The sequence below is a fragment of the Rutidosis leptorrhynchoides genome, chromosome 9 (genome assembly GCF_046630445.1).
Source record: "Rutidosis leptorrhynchoides isolate AG116_Rl617_1_P2 chromosome 9, CSIRO_AGI_Rlap_v1, whole genome shotgun sequence".
NCBI lineage: Eukaryota > Viridiplantae > Streptophyta > Magnoliopsida > Asterales > Asteraceae > Rutidosis > Rutidosis leptorrhynchoides.
In genome coordinates this window covers 313,226,485-313,248,393 of record NC_092341.1, presented here as the reverse complement: position 1 = coordinate 313,248,393, position 21,909 = coordinate 313,226,485, and the positions used below count along the sequence as shown (strand labels likewise).

The 21,909-nt window shown below is 33.3% G+C and overlaps 1 non-coding gene across 1 annotated transcript; it reads right to left on the bottom strand.

Annotated features, from left to right (window-relative positions):
• Positions 1–21,481: 21,481 nt before the first annotated feature.
• LOC139869596 (small nucleolar RNA R71) lies at positions 21,482–21,588 on the bottom strand. Its single transcript, XR_011766199.1, has one exon. It is a non-coding gene; the product is annotated as a small nucleolar RNA R71 (small nucleolar RNA).
• Positions 21,589–21,909: the final 321 nt, after the last annotated feature.

Sequence of the window (21,909 nt, the reverse complement as noted above, 5' to 3'; positions counted from 1 at the left end):
AGAAAATACTATTAAATACGATACAATTTTACACAAGATATTTATTTATTTATAGAATGGATATACTTAAACCTTGCTACAACACTTATAGGCAGTGTACCTAATCGTACAGTAGTGTAGTTTTTAGTAAGTTCGGTTCGTTCCACAGAGAATCTTTTAAATAAAGCTTAACGCTATATTAGTTTTATTTTATAAAAATAAAAATATATATAAGTAATATTATTATTATAAAGGGGGGGTTTTTACCGTTTAATGACCGGTTTGTCAATTTTTAAAACTTTATTCGCAGTTAAAACCTAATGTAAAATATTAAAAATAAATACAAGACTTAATTTAAAGTGTAAAGTAAATAACGATAATGAAATTGCGATAAATAAAAGTGCGATAAAATAAAATTGCGATAATTAAAAAGTACGATAATTAAAAGTGCAATTAAATACAATAACAATAAATAAAAAGTACGATAATTAGAAGTGCAATTAAATATAAAATAAAGGAAATTAAATATGAAATAAAAGAATTATACTTATTTAAACTTCCGTAATCATGATGTTTGACGTGTTGATTTTAGTTTTATGCCCATGGGTTAATTGTCCTTTGTCCTGGATTATTTAATATGTCCGTTTGGTTTTTGTCCATAACAGTCCATCTGTGATGCCCCGTACAAAATCATCGTGTACGAATCATCAACAACAGGATCATTACAAGGTTAAGTACTATATGCTGTAATTAAAGAAGTTGCATTCACGATAGAAAGGTGATGTCATAACCGACATCAAATGTTTTACATTTCGAAATCATGCTTCACTAAGTCGAAGCAAATAATAAGTGTATGTGACCACAATGGTCGTTACAAGTCATAGTTCAAAAGTACTAAAGTTTGAATGCAAGGTAAAGTAGTTCATGCGACGACAACTCTAAGCAGCGGGTGTCTACAGCACGACTAGTACACAGCGGAAGCTAACCTCAAGCACCTGAGAAAAACATGCTTAAAAACGTTAACACAAAGGTTGGTGAGCTATAGTTTAAGTATAACAGTATGTAAGGTAGGCCACGAGATTTCAGTGCTACAAAGAGCGTTTCAAAACAGTATGATAAAGTATATGTTAACCGTGGGCACTTGGTAACTAACTTAACGTTTATACCCCCTGATAGTACACTTGGCAAGTGTGTATGTTTACGAAGTATTAAACACTCGTTAAATGCTAGCGCTACTAGCCCGAGTGGGGATGTCAAACCCTATGGATCCATATCTAAGATTCGTGTTCACGGTTCAAAAACCAATGATTAAACGTTACCGAGCTAAAGGGAATGTTTATGCCGTTGTATAACCCACACATATATAAGTTTAAGTACTCGTGCCTAGTATGTAAAACATAAAATCCGCATGTATTCTCAGTTCCCAAAATAAGTTAAAGTAAAAAGGGAATGCTATAACTCACAATGATAAAGTAGTCGTAAAGTCGAGTCGGGAAAAGTGTGCAAGTAATCGGTCCGAAAGTCCTCAACCTAAGGCAAATAGTACTAAGTCAGTAAATCGTCTTAATAGGTTTAAAAGTATGTATTTAAGGTCATAAAGGTCATCATCATTCATCATCAAACAAAAGGCGTAAAGTAGGTTTTGTTTATGAAAGTAGTTTAAAACAAAGGCTGACTTCGATCAGTCACCATGGCCTCTACCCTTACTGGATCAAGGTGAGACCAATGGCCATGGATCCGTATATGAGTCCCTTAAGTGTGGTAAAATTTACAGAAGCAAACTCGTCTTTGTTTGACCGTGGCGATGGTCTAAGTGCGAGTAGGTCAGAAATTTCTGCACAACGTTAAAGGACATAGTGACGATCGGAGGGCCATAAATCCTAAACCATAACTTGGATTAAGACGAGTCCTATATGAAAAGTTATCTACTCGAAAATATATATCTAAAAATAATGGTCTCAGTAGCCCAGGTCTACTGGTCTATTACAGAAACAGCAGGTCAGTAGGGTTTGGACAGAAACAGTAAGTTTAAGTGAGTTCCGGTGGTCTTGGTGCTTGATGTTCATCATGGTTCTCATCCTTGATGCATATAGCTTCAAGTGTACAACTCGTTGATGTGTTTGAATCATCATGACCAAGATTTGACCATCATAACCCAAGTGCAAGTCTAAGACATGAAGCACAACTCACTTAAGAGTTGCATGAAGTTTGATGAACCCAAGTTACAACAAAGTCTTAGATCTAACACATACATGAACTTTAAAGCTAATAACAAGTTACAAACTTGAAAGTAAACTAACTAATCAAGATCTTAAGATGTAGAACATAGTTCTTAGTTAGATCTTGAAGATCCAAGACTCAAAAGTCTAGATCAAGCATAAGTATACAAAGTTATATTTAAAGAAAACTTATTTATATGTTCTTGAACTTTCAAGTCAACTTTTAGTTCAAGATTAATGAGATCAAAGTTAACTAGTAACATTTGACCAATAATAAGATAAACCATGAAATTAAAGTGCAAGTAAATGAAGTAAATAGCTAAGTAAACAAGTAATTAAGTTCATGGTTTGCATACTTTAAAGATTCAAGCCTAAGCTTGATCTTTAAGGAAAGTAAACTTTAAAGTTTATTTCATGAATCACAAGTATGCTTTCAACACATGAACATAAAACTTTAAAAAAAAAAAACAAGTGTAGAACATAACTTGAAAGTATATGTTCTTGTTGTTCTTGTTTTAACAAGATAAAATGAAGAATCAAACTAACAAGTTTGATTCTTGAAAGCTAGTAAGTAAGTAACAAAGTAACAAAGTAACAACAACTAGTAACTACAAGTAAACAACAATCAAAGAACAAAGATGATGATGATGATTCATGTGTAAGGTCACGGTTTTGTCAAGAGAAAAAGAGGAAGAGAAAGCTTTGAAAGCACTCACACTTTAGAGTGCAAATGAGAGAAAAGTTATAAGTGTTTGTGTATGTGTTTGAATGAAAGAGTAATGCAAGTAATGTAGTGATAAAAAAAAATTGAAACTCCTTCTATGTGCCTAAAGGCCCACGGCCAGCAGCAGAATAGAAGAGGGAGGGAGTTGTTTTGTGGATACTTGCATGTTAAAGCTAAAAAGAGTGGTTAATGGATGGTCATGCATGGGGATAAGGTGCTAACAAGATTCTAAGTCTTTTAACTAACTAGTTCAATCTTAAAATGATACTTACAAGTGGAAGAGTGGGCTAATAAGTCCACTTAAAAGGTAGGGTGGGCTCATAAGTCATATTTCATGAGTCCATTAACTTTAAACAAGCCCAAGTCCAATTAATAACAAGTTAATCCAAATAAAACCCAAGTAATTAACTAAAAACCTTAGTTAATTAAAATGATTAATAAAACTAATCATGAATGTAAATAATATCCTAAAAATATTATTCGTGAAGTTCCGGGTGTCACAAAGACGTTTCGGGCACTTAAAAGTCAAGTACGGGCAATCATGGTAACATGTAAATGTAATAACATACATTCGTTTTATCACACGTATTAATAATAATAATTATTAATAAATAAATGTTGGAAAATCCAGGGTCGTTACATTACCCACCTGTTAAAGAAAATTTCGTCCCGAAATTTAAGCTGAGGTAGATGGAGGAGTTGGGAAAAGGTGAGGATACTTCCGCATCATTTGATCCTCTCACTCCCAAGTAAACTCAGGTCCTCGTTTGGCATTCCATCGTACTCGGATGATCAGAATCTTGTTGCGTTTCAAAGTTTTGATCTCACGATCCATAATTTCAACAGGCTCTTCCACAAAGTGGAGTTTGTCGTCAATTGTAAGTGAAATGTCCCGTTCTTATTGATTAAAAACGTTCCATATTAATTGATTTCGTTGCGAGGTTTTGACCTCTTTATGAGACATTTTTCAAAGATTGCATTCATTTTTAAAACAAACCATAACCTTTATTTCATAAATAAAGGTTTAAAAAGCTTTACGTAGATTATCAAATAATGATAATCTAAAATATCCTGTTTACACACGACCATTACATAATGGTTTACAATACAAATATGTTACATCGAAATCAGTTTCTTGAATGCAGTTTTTACACAATATCATACAAACATGGACTCCAAATCTTGTCCTTATTTTAGTATGCAACAGCGAAAGCTCTTAGTATTCACCTGAGAATAAACATGCTTTAAACGTCAACAAAAATGTTGGTGAGTTATAGGTTTAACCTATATATATCAAATCGTAACAATAGACCACAAGATTTCATATTTCAATACACATCCCATACATAGAGATAAAAATCATTCATATGGTGAACACCTGGTAACCGACATTAACAAGATGCATATATAAGAATATCCCCATCATTCCAGGACACCCTTCGGATATGATATAAATTTCGAAGTACTAAAGCATCCGGTACTTTGGATGGGGTTTGTTAGGCCCAATAGATCTATCTTTAGGATTCGCGTCAATTAGGGTGTCTGTTCCCTAATTCTTAGATTACCAGACTTAATAAAAAGGGGCATATTCGATTTCGATAATTCAACCATAGAATGTAGTTTCACGTACTTGTGTCTATTTTGTAAATCATTTATAAAACCTACATGTATTCTCATCCCAAAAATATTAGATTTTCAAAGTGGGACTATAACTCACTTTCACAGATTTTTACTTCGTCCGGAAGTAAGACTTGGCCACTGGTTGATTCACGAACCTATAACAATATATACATATATATCAAAGTATGTTCAAAATATATTTACAACACTTTTAATATATTTTGATGTTTTAAGTTTATTAAGTCAGCTGTCCTCGTTAGTAACCTACAACTAGTTGTCCACAGTTAGATGTACAGAAATAAATTGATAAATATTATCTTGAATCAATCCACGAACCAGTGTATACGTATCTCAGTATTGATCACAACTCAAACTATATATATTTTGGAATCAACCTCAACCCTGTATAGCTAACTCCAACATTCACATATAGAGTGTCTATGGTTGTTCCGAAATATATAAAGATGTTTCGACATGATAGGTCGAAACATTGTATACGTGTCTATGGTATCTCAAGATTACATAATATACAATACAAGTTGATTAAGTTATGGTTGGAATAGATTTGTTACCAATTTTCACGTAGCTAAAATGAGAAAAATTATCCAATCTTGTTTTACCCATAACTTCTTCACTTTAAATCCGTTTTGAGTGAATCAAATTGCTATGGTTTCATATTGAACTCTATTTTATGAATATAAACAGAAAAAGTATAGGTTTATAGTCGGAAAAATAAGTTACAAGTTGTTTTTGTAAAGGTAGTCATTTCAGTCGAAAGAACGACGTCTAGATGACCATTTTAGAAAACATACTTCCACTTTGAGTTTAACCATAATTTTTGGATATAGTTTCATGTTCATAATAAAAATCATTTTCTCAGAATAACAACTTTTAAATCAAAGTTTATCATAGTTTTTAATTAACTAACCCAAAACAGCCCGCGGTGTTACTACGACGGCGTAAATCCGGTTTTACGGTGTTTTTCGTGCTTCCAGGTTTTAAATCATTAAGTTAGCATATCATATAGATATAGAACATGTTTTTAGTTGATTTTAAAAGTCAAGTTAGAAGGATTAACTTTTATTTGCGAACAAGTTTAGAATTAACTAAACTATGTTCTAGTGATTACAAGTTTAAACCTTCGAATAAGATAGCTTTATATATATGAATCGAATGATGTTATGAACATCATTACAACCTCAAGTTCCTTGGATAAACCTACTGGAAATGAGAAAAATAGATCTAGCTTCAAAGGATCCTTGGATGGCTTGAAAGTTCTTGAAGCAGAATCATGACACGAAAACAATTTCAAGTAAGATTTCCACTCGAAATAAGATTGTTATAGTTATAGAAATTGAATTAAAGTTTGAATATGATTATTACCTTGTATTAGAAAGATAACCTACTGTAATTAACAAAGGTTTCTTGATCTTGGATGATTACTTGGAATGGATTTAGAAAACTTGGAAGTAAACTTGCAATCTTGGAAGTATTCTTGATTTTATGAAACTAGAACTTTTGGAATTTATGAAGAACACTTAGAACTTGAAGATAGAACTTGAGAGAGATCAATTAGATGAAGAAAATTGAAGAATGAAAGTGTTTGTAGGTGTTTTTGGTCGTTGGTGTATGGATTAGATATAAAGGATATGTAATTTTGTTTTCATGTAAATAAGTCATGAATGATTACTCATATTTTTGTAATTTTATGAGATATTTCATGCTAGTTGCCAAATGATGGTTCCCACATGTGTTAGGTGACTCACATGGGCTGCTAAGAGCTGATCATTGGAGTGTATATACCAATAGTACATACATCTAAAAGCTGTGTATTGTACGAGTACGAATGCGGGTGCATACGAGTAGAATTGTTGATGAAACTGAACGAGGATGTAATTGTAAGCATTTTTGTTAAGTAGAAGTATTTTGATAAGTGTCTTGAAGTCTTTCAAAAGTGTATGAATACATATTAAAACACTACATGTATATACATTTTAACTGAGTCGTTAAGTCATCGTTAGTCGTTACATGTAAATGTTGTTTTGAAACCTTTAGGTTAACGATCTTGTTGAATGTTGTTAACCCAATGTTTATAATATCAAATGAGATTTTAAATTATTATATTATCATGATATTATGATGTACAAATATCTCTTAATATGATCTATATACATTAAATGTCGTTACAACGATAATCGTTACATATATGTCTCGTTTCAAAATCATTAAGTTAGTAGTCTTATTTTTACATATGTAGTTCATTGTTAATACACTTAATGATATATTTACTTATCATTTAACATAATTAACAAAGTATATCAATATCTTAATATGATTCATATGTACCTAGTAAGACGTTATAACGATAATCGTTATATATATCGTTTTCGAGTTTCTTAAATTAATAGTCTCATTTTTATGTATATAACTCATTGTTAAAATACCTAATGAGATACATACTTATAATAAAATCATGTTAACTATATATATAACCATATATATGTCATCGTATAGTTTTTACAAGTTTTAACGTTCGTGAATCACCGGTCAACTTGGGTGGTCAATTGTCTATATGAAACCTATTTCAATTAATCAAGTCTTAACAAGTTTGATTGCTTAACATGTTGGAAACACTTAATCATGTAAATAATAATTTCATTTAATATATATATAAATATGGAAAAGTTCGGGTCACTACAGTACCTGCCCGTTAAATAAATTTCGTCCCGAAATTTTAAGCAGTTGGAGGTGTTGACGTATCTTCTGGAAATAAATGCGGGTATTTCTTCTTCATCTGATCTTCACGCTCCCAAGTGAACTCGGTTCCTCTACGAGCATTCCATCAAACCTTAACAATCGGTATCTTGTTTTGTTTAAGTCTCTTAACCTCACGATCCATTATTTCGACGGGTTCTTCAATGAATTGAAGTTTTTCATTGATTTGGATTTCGTCCAACGGAATAGTGAGATCTTCTTTAGCAAAACATTTCTTCAAATTTGAGACGTGGAAAGTGTTATGTACAGCCGCGAGTTGTTGAGGTAGCTCCAGTTGGTAAGCTACTGGTCCGACACGATCTATAATCTTGAATGGTCCAATGTACCTTGGATTTAGTTTCCCCCGTTTACCAAATCGAACAACGCCTTTCCAAGGTGAAACCTTAAGCATGACCATTTCTCCAATTTCAAACTCTATATCTTTTCTTTTACTGTCCGCGTAGCTCTTTTGTCGACTCTGGGCGGTTTTCAATCTTTGTTGAATTTGGATGATTTTCTTGGTAGTTTCTTGTATTATCTCCGGACCCGTAATCTGTCTGTCCCCCACTTCACTCCAACAAATCAGAGACCTGCACTTTCTACCATAAAGTGCTTCAAACGGCGCCATCTCAATGCTTGAATGGTAGCTGTTGTTGTAGGAAAATTCTGCTAACGGTAGATGTCGATCCCAACTGTTTCCGAAATCAATAACACAAGCTCGTAGCATGTCTTCAAGCGTTTGTATCGTCCTTTCGCTCTGCCCATCAGTTTGTGGATGATAGGAAGTACTCATGTCTAGACGAGTTCCCAATGCTTGCTGTAATGTCTGCCAGAATCTTGAAATAAATCTGCCATCCCTATCAGAGATAATAGAGATTGGTATTCCATGTCTGGAGACGACTTCCTTCAAATACAGTCGTGCTAACTTCTCCATCTTGTCATCTTCTCTTATTGGCAGGAAGTGTGCTGACTTGGTGAGACGATCAACTATTACCCAAATAGTATCATAACCACTTGCAGTCCTTGGCAATTTAGTAATGAAATCCATGGTAATGTTTTCCCATTTCCATTCCGGGATTTCAGGTTGTTGTAGTAGACCTGATGGTTTCTGATGTTCAGCTTTGACCTTAGAACACGTCAAACATTCTCCTACATATTTAGCAATATCGGCTTTCATACCTGGCCACCAAAAATGTTTCTTAAGATCCTTGTACATCTTCCCCGTTCCAGGATGTATTGAGTATCTGGTTTTATGAGCTTCTCTAAGTACCATTTCTCTCATATCTCCAAATTTTGGTACCCAAATTCTTTCAGCCCTATACCGGGTTCTGTCTTCCCGAATATTAAGATGCTTCTCCGATCCTTTGGGTATTTCATCCTTTAAATTTCCCTCTTTTAAAACCCCTTGTTGCGCCTCCTTTATTTGAGTAGTAAGGTTAGTGTGAATCATTATATTCATAGATTTTACTCGAATGGGTTCTCTGTTCTTCCTGCTCAAGGCATCGGCTACCACATTTGCCTTCCCCTGGTGGTAACGAATCTCAAAGTCATAATCATTCAACAATTCAATCCACCTACGCTGCCTCATATTCAGTTGTTTCTGATTAAATATGTGTTGAAGACTTTTGTGGTCGGTATATATAATACTTTTGACCCCATATAAGTAGTGCCTCCAAGTCTTTAATGCAAAAACAACCGCGCCTAATTCCAAATCATGCGTCGTATAATTTTGCTCGTGAATTTTCAATTGTGTAGACGCATAAGCAATCACCTTCGTTCGTTGCATTAATACACAACCGAGACCTTGCTTTGATGCGTCACAATAAATCACAAAATCATCATTCCCTTCAGGCAATGACAATATAGGTGCCGTAGTTAGCTTTTTCTTCAATAATTGAAACGCCTTTTCTTGTTCATCCTTCCATTCAAATTTCTTCCCTTTATGCGTTAATGCAGTCAAGGGTTTTGCTATTTTGGAGAAATCTTGGATGAATCTTCTGTAGTAACCAGCCAATCCTAAAAATTGACGTATATGCTTCGGAGTTTTTGGGGTTTCCCACTTTTCAACGGTTTCGATCTTTGCCGGGTCCACCTGGATACCTTCTTTGTTCACTATGTGACCGAGGAATTGAACTTCTTCTAACCAAAATGCACACTTTGAAAACTTAGCGTACAGTTTTTCTTTCCTCAATACTTCTAGCACTTTTCTCAAATGTTCTTCGTGCTCTTGATCATTCTTTGAGTAAATAAGTATGTCATCGATGAAAACAATGACAAACTTGTCAAGATATGGCCCACACACTCGGTTCATAAGGTCCATGAACACAGCTGGTGCGTTAGTCAATCCAAACAGCATAACCATAAACTCGTAATGACCATAACGCGTCCTAAAAGCAGTTTTTGGAATATCATCCTCCTTTACTCACATTTGATGATATCCAGAACGTAAATCGATCTTCGAATAAACCGACGAGCCTTATAGTTGATCAAATAAGTCATCAATTCTTGGCAGTGGATAACGGTTTTTGATGGTAAGTTTGTTTAACTCTCCGTAGTCAATACACAACCTAAATGTACCATCCTTCTTCTTGACAAACAAAACAGGAGCTCCCCATGGTGATGTGCTTGGTCGAATGAAACCACGTTCTAATAGTTCTTGCAGTTGGCTTTGCAGTTCTTTCATCTCGCTGGGTGCGAGTCTATAAGGAGCACGAGCTATTGGTGCAGCTCCTGGTACAAGATCTATTTGAAATTCAACAGATCGATGTGGAGGTAGTCCCGGTAATTCTTTCGGAAATACATCGGGAAATTCTTTTGCGACGGGAACATCATTGATGATCTTTTCTTCGGTTTGTACTTTCTCGACGTGTGCTAGAACAGCATAGCAACCTTTTCTTATTAGTTTTTGTGCCTTCAAATTACTAATAAGATGTAGCTTCATGTTGCCCTTTTCTCCGTACACCATTAAGGGTTCTCCTTCTTCTCGTACAATGCGAATTGCATTTTTATAACATACGATCTCTGCTTTCACCTTCTTCAGCCAGTCCATGCCAACTATTACATCAAAACTCCCTAACTCTACTGGTATCAAATCAATCTTAAATATTTCGCTAACCAGTTTAATTTCTCGATTCCGACATATATTATATGCTGAAATTAATTTACCATTTGCTAATTCGAGTAAAAATTTACTATCCAACGGCGTCAATGGACAACTTAATTTAGCACAAAAATCTCTACTCATATAGCTTCTATCCGCACCCGAATCAAATAAAACGTAAGCAGATTTATTGTCAATAAGAAACGTACCCTTAACAAGCTCCGGGTCTTCCTGTGCCTCTGCCGCATTAATATTAAAAACTCTTCCGCGGCCTTGTCCATTCGTGTTCTCCTGGTTCGGGCAATTTCTAATAATGTGGCCCGGTTTTCCACATTTATAACAAACTACATTGGCATAACTTGCTCCGACACTAGTTGCTCCGCCATTACTCGTTCCGACACCATTTGTTCCTTTCGTTCTGTTAACCCCTGGTCTGTAGACCTCACGCTTCGCCGCGCTATGACCATTTCTTTTACACTTATTGCAAAATTTAGTGCAGAACCCCGAGTGATACTTTTCACACCTTTGGCATAGCTGCTTCTGATTGTTGTTGTTGTTGCGATTGTTATTGTTGTTGGGACGATTATTGTAGTTGCTGTTGTTGTTGTTGTTGTTGTTGTTGTTGGGCCATTTGTTGTAGTTGCGATTGATGTTGCGATTGTTGGGATAATTGTTGCGATTATTATTGTAATTGCTGTTGTTGTTGTATTGGTGATTCTTATCACCGTTTTCCTCCCACTTTCTTTTGACTTGCTTCACATTAGCCTCTTCAGCCGTCTGTTCTTTAATTCTTTCCTCAATCTGGTTCACTAGTTTGTGAGCCATTCTACATGCCTGTTGTATGGAGGCGGGCTCGTGTGAACTTATATCTTTTTGGATTCTTTCCGGTAATCCTTTCACAAACGCGTCGATCTTCTCTTCCTCATCTTCGAATGCTCCCGGACACAATAGGCACAATTCTGTGAATCGTCTTTCGTACGTGGTAATATCAAATCCTTAGGTTCGTAACCCTCTAAGTTCTGTCTTGAGCTTATTGACCTCGGTTCTGGGACGGTACTTCTCGTTCATCAAGTGCTTGAATGCTGACCACGGTAGTGCGTACGCATCATCTTGTCCCACTTGCTCTAGATAGGTATTCCACCATGTTAACGCAGAACCTGTGAAGGTATGCGTAGCGTACTTCACTTTGTCCTCTTCAGTACACTTACTTATGGCAAACACCGATTCGACCTTCTCGGTCCACCGTTTCAATCCAATCGGTCCTTCGGTTCCATCAAATTCCAAAGGTTTACAGGCAGTGAATTCTTTGTAGGTGCATCCTACACGATTTCCTGTACTGCTAGATCCAAGGTTATTGTTGGTATGTAGCGCAGCCTGTACTGCGGCTATGTTTGAAGCTAGAAAAGTACGGAATTCCTCTTCATTCATATTCATGGTGTGTCGAGTAGTCGGTGCCATTTCCTTCAAAATAGTCAAATGGAACAAGTTAATCATACAGAATATTAAGAGTAGTTAATAGTATTTCGTAGCATAATATGAACTCATTTATAAAAGCTTTTTCTTCATATTAGCGTTTTATAAGTTTAAATTCGGGTAGTACCTACCCGTTAAGTTCATACTTAGTAGCTAATATACAATCCAACTACTACAATTCTATATGAAAAACTGATTATAATAATATTTCGCGTTCAAACTTTTATACAATATTTTTCAAACTTACAATACCGCTTATTTTACATAAAGCATGAAATATATCACACAATAACTTTGATACAAGATAGTTGTGAAGATAATTCTAGCTAGTACACAAGTCGTTCAGCAAAGGCAATAAAGACACGTAATTCATACGTCCAGAAACAAGTCATGCATCCTGGTTTTACTAGGACTACTTCCCATCCTTGGTCTTGTGGAACATAACCGTTATGGCCATTGATAAGACAGCGTGTTGTAACGTCGTCAAAGGGACGAGGGTTACGTAATGACCAACAGTCTCGTAATAACCTAAAAACCTCATTTCTTACCCCAAATACCGACTCTGTCACTTGTGGGAACGTTTTGTTTAATAGCTGTAGCCCGATGTTCTTTTTCTCACTTTGGTGAGAAGCGAACATTACTAACCCGTAAGCATAGCATGCTTCTTTATGTTGCATGTTAGCCACTTTTTCTAAATCATGAAGTCCTATATTCGGATACATTGAGTCAAAATAATTTCTTAACCCGTTGCGTAAAATAGCATTTGGGTTCCCCGCAATATATGCGTCAAAGTAAACACATCGTAACTTATGGGTTTCCCAATGTGATATCCCCCATCTTTCAAACAAAAGTCTCTTATAAACCAAGACATTCTTGGAACGTTCTTCAAATGTCTTACAAACTGATCTCGCCTTAAATAGTTGTGCCGAGGAATTCTGACCGACTCTAGACGTGATTTCATCAATCATGTCTCCGGGTAGGTCTCTTAAAATATTGGGTTGTCTATCCATTTTGTGTTTTTAAACTGTAAAATAGACAAGAGTTAGATTCATAAAAAATACTTATTAATACAAGAAATTTTTACATATATCATAAAGCATAAGCACACTATATTACATATATTACACCACACGAATACAACTATCTTATTCCGACTCTCTCGTTTCTTCTTCTTCGGTTTTGGTTCGTTTTGCCAAGTTTCTAGGGATATATGATGTTCCCCTAATACTAGCTGTCGTTTTCCACAACGGTTTAGAAAAACCTGGTGGTTTAGAGGTTCCCGGGTCATTTTTACAACTTAAGGACTTCGGGGGTTGACGATACATATAAAGTTCATCGGGGTTGGAATTAGATTTCTCTATTTTTATGCCCTTTCCCTTATTATTTTCTTTTGCTTTTTTAAATTCAGTTGGGGTAATTTCTATAACATCATCGGAATTCTCGTCGGAATCCGATTAATCGGAGAATTGGTAATCCTCCCAATATTTTGCTTCCTTAGCGGAAACACCATTGACCATAATTAACCTTGGTCGGTTGGTTGAGGATTTTCTTTTACTTAACCGTTTTATTATTTCCACCACTGGTTCTATTTCCTCCTCTGGTTCCTCCTCTTCCGGTTCTGATTCTTCTTCCGGTTCCGACTCTTCTTCCGGTTCCTCTTCGGGAACTTGTGAATCAGTCCATGAATCATTCCAATTTACATTTAACTCTTCATTATTATTAGGTGAGTCAATGTGACTTGTTCTAGAGGTAGACATCTATCACATAATATCAAACGCGTTAAGAGATTAATATATCACATAATATTCACATGTTAAAAATATATAGTTTCCAATAAAATTTGTTAAGCAATCATTTTTCAAGTAAACACGGTCGAAGTCCAGACTCACTAATGCATTCTAACAAACTCGATAAGACACACTAATGCAAAATTCTGGTTCTCTAAGACCAACGCTCGGATACCAACTGAAATGTCCCGTTCTTATTGATTAAAAATGTTCCATATTAATTGATTTCGTTGCGAGGTTTTGACCTCTATATGAGACGTTTTTCAAAGACTGCATTCATTTTTAAAACAAACCATAACCTTTATTTCATAAATAAAGGTTTAAAAAACTTTACGTAGATTATCAAATAATGATAATCTAAAATATCCTGTTTACACACGACCATTACATAATGGTTTACAATACAAATATGTTGCATCGAAATCAGTTTCTTGAATGCAGTTTTTACACAATATCATACAAACATGGACTCCAAATCTTGTCCTTATTTTAGTATGCAGCAGCGGAAGCTCTTAGTATTCACTTGAGAATAAACATGCTTTAAACGTCAACAAAAATGTTGGTGAGTTATAGGTTTAACCTATATATATCAAATCGTAACAATAGACCACAAGATTTCATATTTCAATACACATCCCATACATAGAGATAAAAATCATTCATATGGTGAACACCTGGTAACTGACATTAACAATATGCATATATAAGAATATCCCCATCATTCCGGGACACCCTTCGGATATGATATAAATTTCGAAGTACTAAAGCATCCGGTACTTTGGATGGGATTCGCGTTAATTAGGGTGTCTGTTCCCTAATTCTTAGATTACCAGACTTAATAAAAAGGGGCATATTCGATTTCGATAATTCAACCATAGAATGTAGTTTCACGTACTTGTGTCTATTTTGTAAATCATTTATAAAACCTGCATGTATTCTCATCCCAAAAATATTAGATTTTCAAAGTGGGACTATAACTCACTTTCACAGATTTTTACTTCGTCCGGAAGTAAGACTTGGCCACTGGTTGATTCACGAACCTATAACAATATATACATATATATCAAAGTATGTTCAAAATATATTTACAACACTTTTAATATATTTTGATGTTTTAAGTTTATTAAGTCAGCTGTCCTCGTTAGTAACCTACAACTAGTTGTCCACAATTAGATGTACAGAAATAAATTGATAAATATTATCTTGAATCAATCCACGAACCAGTGTATACGTATCTCAGTATTGATCACAACTCAAACTATATATATTTTGGAATCAACCTCAACCCTGTATAGCTAACTCCAACATTCACATATAAAGTGTCTATGGTTGTTCCGAAATATATAAAGATGTGTCGACATGATAGGTCGAAACATTGTATACGTGTCTATGGTATCTCAAGATTACATAATATACAATACAAGTTGATTAAGTTATGGTTGGAATAGATTTGTTACCAATTTTCACGTAGCTAAAATGAGAAAAATTATCCAATCTTGTTTTACCCATAACTTCTTCACTTTAAATCCGTTTTGAGTGAATCAAATTGCTATGGTTTCATATTGAACTCTATTTTATGAATATAAACAGAAAAAGTATAGGTTTATAGTCGGAAAAATAAGTTACAAGTCGTTTTTGTAAAGGTAGTCATTTCAGTCGAAAGAACGACGTCTAGATGACCATTTTAGAAAACATACTTCCACTTTGAGTTTAACCATAATTTTTGGATATAGTTTCATGTTCATAATAAAAATCATTTTCTCAGAATAACAACTTTTAAATCAAAGTTTATCATAGTTTTTAATTAACTAACCCAAAACAGCCCGCGGTGTTACTACGACGGCGTAAATCCGGTTTTACGGTGTTTTTCGTGCTTCCAGGTTTTAAATCATTAAGTTAGCATATCATATAGATATAGAACATGTGTTTAGTTGATTTTAAAAGTCAAGTTAGAAGGATTAACTTTTATTTGCGAACAAGTTTAGAATTAACTAAACTATGTTCTAGTGATTACAAGTTTAAACCTTCGAATAAGATAGCTTTATATATATGAATCGAATGATGTTATGAACATCATTACTACCTCAAGTTCCTTGGATAAACCTACTGGAAATGAGAAAAATAGATCTAGCTTCAAAGGATCCTTGGATGGCTTGAAAGTTCTTGAAGCAGAATCATGACACGAAAACAATTTCAAGTAAGATTTCCACTCGAAATAAGATTGTTATAGTTATAGAAATTGAATTAAAGTTTGAATATGATTATTACCTTGTATTAGAAAGATAACCTACTGTAAGTAACAAAGGTTTCTTGATCTTGGATGATTACTTGGAATGGATTTAGAAAACTTGGAAGTAAACTTGCAATCTTGGAAGTATTCTTGATTTTATGAAACTAGAACTTTTGGAATTTATGAAGAACACATAGAACTTGAAGATAGAACTTGAGAGATATCAATTAGATGAAGAAAATTGAAGAATGAAAGTGTTTGTAGGTGTTTTTGGTCGTTGTTGTATGGATTAGATATAAAGGATATGTAATTTTGTTTTCATGTAAATAAGTCATGAATGATTACTCATATTTTTGTAATTTTATGAGATATTTCATGCTAGTTGCCAAATGATTGTTCCCACATATGTTAGGTGACTCACATGGGCTGCTAAGAGCTGATCATTGAAGTGTATATACCAATAGTACATACATCTAAAAGCTGTGTATTGTACGAGTACGAATACGGGTGCATACGAGTAGAATTGTTGATGAAACTGAACGAGGATGTAATTGTAAGCATTTTTGTTAAGTAGAAGTATTTTGATAAGTGTCTTGAAGTCTTTCAAAAGTGTATGAATACATATTAAAACACTACATGTATATACATTTTAACTGAGTCGTTAAGTCATCGTTAGTCGTTACATATAAATGTTGTTTTGAAACCTTTAGGTTAACGATCTTGTTGAATGTTGTTAACCCAATGTTTATAATATCAAATGAGATTTTAAATTATTATATTATCATGATATTATGATGTACAAATATCTCTTAATATGATCTATATACATTAAATGTCGTTACAACGATAATCGTTACATATATGTCTCGTTTCAAAATCATTAAGTTAGTAGTCTTATTTTTACATATGTAGTTCATTGTTAATACACTTAATGATATATTTACTTATCATTTAACATAATTAACCAAGTGTATCAATATCTTAATATGATTCATATGTACCTAGTAAGACGTTATAACGATAATCGTTATATATATCGTTTTCGAGTTTCTTAAATTAATAGTCTCATTTTTATGTATATAACTCATTGTTAAAATACCTAATGAGATACATACTTATAATAAAATCATGTTAACTATATATATAACCATATATATGTCATCATATAGTTTTTACAAGTTTTAACGTTCGTGAATCACCGGTCAACTTGGGTGGTCAATTGTCTATATGAAACCTATTTCAATTAATCAAGTCTTAACAAGTTTGATTGCTTAACATGTTGGAAACACTTAATCATGTAAATAATAATTTCATTTAATATATATATAAACATGGAAAAGTTCGGGTCACTACAGTAAGTTCCTCAAGTGGTATGATAAGTTCGGTTGCTTTCAAGACATTTGATAATGCTAAAAACGAACATATATTTCATAGCATTATCCCTCAAGAAAGACAAGGTTTTAGTTGCAACTGTTCTATTTACAAGTGATATTCGTTTAAATAATAAAAGGTGAAGACAAAAGACAGATTCGACGAATTGAAGACGCAAACGACCAAAAAGCTCAAAAGTACAAAATACAATCAAAGAGGTTATAATTATTGATAAGAAACGTCTCAAAATTACAAGAGTACAAAATTCAAAACGCAAAGTACAAGATATTAAATTGTACGCAAGGACGTTCGAAAATCCGGAACCGGGACCAGAGTCAACTCTCAACGCTCGATGCAACGAACTAAAAATTACAAGTCAACTATGCACATAAATATAATATAATATTTAAATAATTCTTATAATTATTTATATATTATATTTATTTAATTAAAACGTCGACAAACAAGAAAACAAGAATTTTGAGCTGTCACCTACCACCATGCGATCGCATGGCCTGGAGGCACAAAAGCCATGCGATCGCATGGCCAACTTTTTCAGTTCACAAGGCCTATAAAACACGAGCTCTGGTGTACCATATATCCATATCTTTTTCTCTATCTCGTAAACATATATATATATATATATATATATATATATATATATATATATATATATATATATATATATATTATAATTTTAATTTTAATTCTAATAATAAGGGTATGTTAGTGAATGTTGTAAGGGTGCAAGTCGAAATTCTGTCCGTGTAACGCTACGCTATTTTTAATCATTGTAAGTTATGTTCAACCATTTTAATTTAATGTCTCGTAGCTAAGTTATTATTATGCTTATTTAATCCGAAGTAATCATGATGTTGGGCTAAAAATATTAAAATTGGGTAATTGGGCTTTGTACCATAATTGGGGTTTGGACAAAAGAACGACACTTGTGGAAATTAGACTATGGGCTATTAATGGGCTTTATATTTGTTTAACTAAATGATAATTTGTTAATTTTAATATAAAGATTTACAATTGGACGTTCCTATAAATAACCATATACACTCGATCGGACACGATGAGCGGGGTATTTATATGTACGAATAATCGTTCATTTAACCGGACACGGGAATGGATCAATAGTCACTAGAATTATTAAAACAGGGGTGAAATTATGTACAAGGACACTTGGCATAATTGATAACAAAGTATTAAAACCTTGGGTTACACGCAGTCGATAACCTGGTGTAATTATTAAACAAAGTATTAAAATCTTGTTACAGTTTAAGTCCCCAATTAGTTGGAATATTTAACTTCGGGTATAAGGATAATTTGACGAGGACACTCGCACTTTATATTTATGACTGATGGACTGTTATGGACAAAAACCAGACGGACATATTAAATAATTCAGGACAAAGGACAATTAACCCATGGGCATAAAACTAAAATCAACACGTCAAACATCATGATTACGGAAGTTTAAATAAGCATAATTCTTTTATTTCATATTTAATTTCCTTTATTTTATATTTAATTGCACTTCTAATTATCGTACTCTTATTTATTGTTATTGTATTTTATCGCACTTTTATTTATTGCAATTTCATTATCGTTATTTATTTTACGCTTTAAATTAAGTCTTGTATTTATTACATTTGGTTTTAACTGCGACTTAAGTTTTTAAAATCGACAAACCGGTCATTAAACGGTAAAAAACCCCCCTTTATAATAATAATATTACTTATATATATATATATATATATATATATATATATATATATATATATATATATATATATATATTTGTATTTTTATAAAATAAAACTAATATAGCGTTAAGCTTTGTTTAAAGATTTTTCCCTGTGGAACGAACCGGACTTACTAAATACTACACTACTGTACGATTAGGTACACTGCCTATAAGTGTTGTAGCAAGGTTTAAGTATATCCATTCTATAAATAAATAAATATCTTGTGTAAAATTGTATCGCATTTAATAGTATTTCCTTGTCAAATTTAATAGTATTTTATACCCCTTAGCTTTGACCTCAAGTATTTTTGGCGCCGCTGCCGGGGACCAAAATCTAGCTTAAAAGCCGAAAGCGCAACGCTAAGTATAAAAAAAAAATATATTTTTAGTTTACTTTTGTAAAAAAAAATACACTTTTGTAAAAATACGTTTTAAATATTCAAAAATATAAAAAGAAAAACAAAAATATAAATATTTTTAAGAGTTTGTAAGTTATATAAAAAATTTTCTTTATCTTTATTTTATAAAAAAATAAGTTTTATTTAATTTATATAAATATATTACATAATTTTTTTATTAAAACAGCAAAACAGAAAAAGAAAAAAAAAACACTCGAGTCCAAGTACTGTAGCAGCCCAGTGTCTGGCCCGAAACCCTAGCCCATGCGATCGCATGGCTGGGTAACTTAGAACTCATGTGATCGCATGAGCTCTGCAGACACGCCAGAATTGACTGAAAACTGCAATCATTACGGTTTTATTATTAATTATTTATATAAACCCTAATTAGGTTATTCTTAATTTATTAATTAGTTATTAGTTTTTATTTAATTTGTATTATTTAGTTAAATTAGTTTAATTAAATTATAAATTTAATACTTTTATAAAATAAATAATATAAAAATAATATTTTTATAAAAATTGTACTTTTTACAACTTTTAGTATATTTTTATATGTTGTCCCTTTTTAATTGTTTTAGCGTAATTTTTGTATTTTTCGCTCGTACTTAGTTTTAAGATATAATTTTTGCCATAGTTATTTTTATATCTAGAATTTTAGGTTTTGCCGTAAAATTCCTTAAGTGTTTTTTCTTTAGACTAAGATTTAGGTGCTTTAGAATTTTGCGACGCCTTTTTAAGTTTTAGTTTCTTTTTAAGATATTGCCATTTGGGATATAGTTTTACTTGTAAGCTTTAATATTTTTAGACGCAACTTTTAGTTTTTGGTTTTTAGTTCCTTTTTAAGTTTCAACGCGCTACTTTCTTATTTTTATTTTTCGACGTCTTTTACCTATGTATCAATTATCACTCCAATTAGTAATCTCAATTTGCAATTTTAATTTTAAGTTAGTGATAGTAATAAGGTTGGGTTAGTCGAGTGTTTTTTTTTTAAATTTTATAAGTCGCTCTTTTTCTTTTCTTTTTCGACCTTTTTCGACGCGCTCTTTTTCTTTCTTATTTCTCGCTATTCTAGTTTTAGGACATAGATTTTATTCTACTTCTTATCTAAATTTCTTTAAATTACGAAAATTTATTTAAGTGGTTAAATTGATAGACATCAAAATTTTCTGGTTCGTAGTAATAGTTGGATTTGTACGTGAACCGGGTTATTGGAGCCAAACAGTACTCAATTATATTGAGACTAAACGAATCCTGCCCCTCTGCTGCATCTTTTGGCTATTCGAAACGTGGGCAAAATCAAAAAAGTCTATTAATTGGATAACTTATATAATTTTTCTTTCTTTTAAAAAACTAATAGGATATTCAGTGAATGCACCGAGCAAGACGTTCACCACCTTTTGTACGTTCACCACCTGTAACTAGATCAAGACATCTAGCAAATATTACCGCCGTTGATTTTTCTTTAGAATCGTCATCCAGTCGACCAAGTACTCCAATTCAAATTTCCGATAATCCATTTTTTGAACCCGACCTCACAATTGAGAATCCGGAGAATATTCAGGGACAATTCATAGATCCTGAACCATTAATTTTTCCTCCGGAACCACCAATCATTCAAACAGAGATTGTTGAGGAACGAACCATTAAATCAGAATCTTCTAGTGATTCAGATTCAACAAATTCAATTATGGAAAATCTGGAACCTTTAAGCATGGAAGACCGAACGAGAGCTAAACGCACTGGCCAAGGTCACGCAATTACTCATCCAGACATTAATGCGCCAGATTATGAAATCAAAGGAAAAATTCTACACATGGTGACTAATCAATGCCAATTTAGTGGTGCGCCGAAGGAAGATCCAAACGAACATCTTCGTACCTTTAATAGGATCTGCACACTATTTAAAATAATAGAAGTGGAGGATGAACAGATATATCTCATGTTATTTCCCTGGACTTTAAAGGAGAAGCCAAAGATTGGTTGGAATCGTTACCTGAAGGGGCGATTGATACATGGGACGTTTTAGTTGAAAAATTTCTTAAACAATTCTTTCCGGCATCTAAAGCCGTAAGACTTCAAGGAGAAATTTTTACGTTCACACAGAAACCGAATGAAACTCTATATGAGGCGTGGACAAGATTTGGAAAGTTATTAATAGGATGTCCGCAACATGGTTTAGACACCTGTCAAATAGTACAAATATTCTACCAAGGATGCGACATCACTACAAGGAAAGACATCGATATAGTAGCTGGTGGTTCTATTATGAAGAAAACCGAAACTGATGCTTACAAAATTATTGATAACACTGCTTCCCACTCACATGAGTGGCACCAAGAAAAAGATATTGTTAGATCATCTAAAGAAGCTAGAGCCGATTCTAGCCATGACTTAGATTCCATTTCTGCAAAGATAGATGCTGTCGAGAGACGAATGGAAAAGATGACTAAAGATATCCACTCAATACGAATTAGTTATGAGCAGTGTGGAGGACCACA